The 3,210-nt window shown below is 51.0% G+C and overlaps 1 pseudogene; it reads right to left on the bottom strand.

Moving 5' to 3' along the window:
• Positions 1-838: 838 nt before the first annotated feature.
• Positions 839-3,210, bottom strand: LOC132491129 (transcription factor-like 5 protein; annotated as a pseudogene).

The raw sequence follows: 3,210 nt of genomic DNA on the forward strand, positions 1-3,210 counted from the left end.
ATTTCAGAATGGTGATAACTTTTCAAAAGACATAGAGAGGAATTCACAAGTATTGGTAATATTTTGGTTCTTCAGCTCAGTAGTCAGTACAGGGACTATTTTAATTTTAACCTTTATACCTTACAAATGCTAACATATACTTTCACGAGCAATGTCATAAGAACAATGGAAAATTAATCACTGGCGTGGGAGAAAGACGGAGAGCTCCATCCCTACCCTGTCTTTATCAGCTCTTGAAAAGCTGAGTGTAAGCTGTGTTATTGTTGGATAACTCGAAAAAGAATGTTTTCCAGGAAAAACGGATTGAGGGTTAACATCAGGGGTAAGCAAAGTTTGCCTTCAGGAGTTTCTTTCATTCTAAGACTTTCTGTATCACCTTATGGCCTCTTGCTCCCAACTCAATCCTTTGCCCATCTGCAGATGGTCCCCTAAAGCTCTGAGCGGATTTCAGACTCCTGCCTCACTCATGAAGTATGAAATAAGAGACAAAAAAAAAAAAAAAAACCCTAAATTTGCTGTCAGTATCGAAAATGTACCTAAGTCTATCATGTTTCTGTTTAAGGAGGTTACTGTTAAGAAAAAGCAGCCCCTAAACTCAACGTTTCCAGGCCAAGGATAAACGTGATGTTCAAAATTCGCAAGGATGTTCCAAGTGAGGTGACTGGGCAGAGGGACAGAAGAATTCCTAAGATGCAAGCAGGCTTCTGAGATCCTTTCATTGGTTTATAAACCAGCTCTCTCCCCTCCCCAACCCGTGGCCAAAAAAAAAGGGGGGGGGGGCAGAGACATCAGGCAGGAGGAGAAAGCACCTGCCAGCTTCTGTTTTATCGCTTACCTCCTACTTTAATCCGAACCTGCTCAGGCAAAGCTTTGTTTCTACTACCCAAAGTCTGTTTAGTGGATTCAATTTACTTCTGATAACAGAAAGAAAATGCTCTCGGCAATCCAATATCCTGATGCTTGGTAGCTTCAAGTACAGAACGTGAGCTACTAGAACTCTGGAAAACAATGAAGCAACAGGAACGTTATCAACAGGTGACAATCTCCTCTCTACGCACAAATAAAAGGCACTTTAACAGAAGTAACGTCAAAGTTATTCACATGAACTTGAAGAACTTTAGGTGCACGAAGGATTTTTAAATATCCCCGAACCACATAAATACTCTCGATTTTAACAAGTTATCGAGCTCAATGAAAGAAAGAAACATCCTTGGGACCTAACTAAAATACAATTTATCCATTTAACACAAAAGAGCAAAGCTTCGCAAATCATTTTCCCTACCTGTGTTTGTGAAAGATTAGAATTTCCACTAGTAGAGCAACTATTTGCAGTAAACAGAGGGTATGTAAATTGAAGAGCAGTAGTTGCAGCAGCTGTTTTATTTTTCACTAATGTTCTACATTTGTTTTGTGGCTGATGAAGTGGAACATTCATTAATTCGGATGGATGGCGAATAAGAGTTACCAAACTGCCAAGACAAAAGAAACCCAGAAACACATGAAGAGTATGTGGCAGGTAAGTTTCCTGAAACACCACAATCACTATCACACTCTAATGGCTAACACTTGATTTTCTGGATAGGAACTCGAATCTGTTACCATGAATGACCCCCATCATGGAAATCTCTACAAAACAATTATCAGCTAGTGTTGTAGGGGACAAGTTCAAACTTTCTTCCTCACATTGGAAGGTGTGGCTGTGTGTCATCTTTTAGTTACACCTCCCTTCCCATTACACTTCTGACACCAATCTCTGGTTTTTTTTTGGCCATCCTCCAAAATCTGACGACTATGGGCAAAATGGGGAAAACGACAGGGTGGGGACAGACAGAAAGCTGAGGAGACACCCTAGCAGACAGGCTACTACTCCTCTCCGATAGTTGTTGCTGCGAGATCACTTATGGGCTGGCAGTCTGGCTGAAGGATGAAGCTGCATTTTACACTCAAAGCCTCACAACATGACGTCTGTCCTCCCAGGGGATGCATCTGTGCAAGATCAGGTCAGCCTCAACCTGAGTCAACAGACGGGGAAGCAGAGGTCTCTCCTGACATTTAGGTGGGTGATTTGGGGACAAAACCTTTCTTCCTCAGGAACATGTGTGCACTTATCTCAACTCATCTCTCTTCCACATGCAGACGCAGAGCGCACACCGCAAAGGTAATGCTGCAGGCTGTGTACTTGATATCTGCTTGCTGTGCCTGCACAGAGCACACAAACTTTCAGCTCAGCCTCCAGACCCACTGAGGTCTGCTCCCTGTTAAGATGCAAGCTGCAGTGAGGCCGCTGGCCTCTGCAGAAAACCCTGGTCTACATCCAGACCGAGGCTGGTGCTTCTCTGCACAGGACCCTGGTCTACACCCGGACCCAGGCTAGTGCCTCCCTGCAGAGGCCCCTGGTTCCACCCGGATACAGGCCGGTGGCCTCTGCTGAGGACCCTGGTCTACACCCACACCCAGGATGGTGCTTCTCTGCAAGGACCCTGGTCTATACCCGCACACAGCCTGGTGTTTCTCTGCACAGGACCCTGGTCTACACCCTGATCCAGCCGGGCCCGCTCCCTGGGGGATGCACCCACTGGTTGAGCGCCATGCCAGGCTCGGGGGGGATCCGCACCGCGCGGGGCTGGCGGGGGCTCGGCTGCTATGCTGTTGAAGCCGTCCTCCAGGCGGACGCGCACCGCCGACTTGGCCCGCACCTCGCTCGCGCCCTCCACGTTCTCCTTGCCGGCGCCGTCGGGCGCCTTGGGCCGGAATGCGCCGGCGCCCGGCGTCTTCTCGGCGGCGCGGGGCGCGCCCGCCTCGCTCAGCAGCATCATGCGCAGCTCCTGGAAGTCGATGTGGCCCAAGCACTGGTTGGCGTCCGCGAAGCCACCATCGGCCAGCGCAGGCGGCACAGCACCGGGTACACGGGCGGCGCGACTCCGCCGCCGCGCCCACGGCCGCAGCGAAGCCCCCCGCCGCTGCGCCCGGCGCCGCCGCCGCCAGGAAGCAAGAGTTGACGCGCGTCTCCAGCTCGCCGGCGGCCGCAGCCGCCTCCATGTGCGAGTAGAGGATGTGCTGCAGCTGCGTGTACTCGATCTCCGTCATCTCCACAAGGCTCAGGTCGCTGGTCCTGAAACTCAGCCCCGCCTCGCCGAGCGCCGCGTCCGCGCCCTCGGGGCCCGCCGGCCCGCCCGCCTGCGGCGGCTCCTGCTGCCCGGGGCCCGACAT

Source organism: Mesoplodon densirostris, chromosome 5 (assembly GCF_025265405.1).
Source record: "Mesoplodon densirostris isolate mMesDen1 chromosome 5, mMesDen1 primary haplotype, whole genome shotgun sequence".
Taxonomy (NCBI): Eukaryota; Metazoa; Chordata; class Mammalia; order Artiodactyla; family Ziphiidae; genus Mesoplodon; species Mesoplodon densirostris.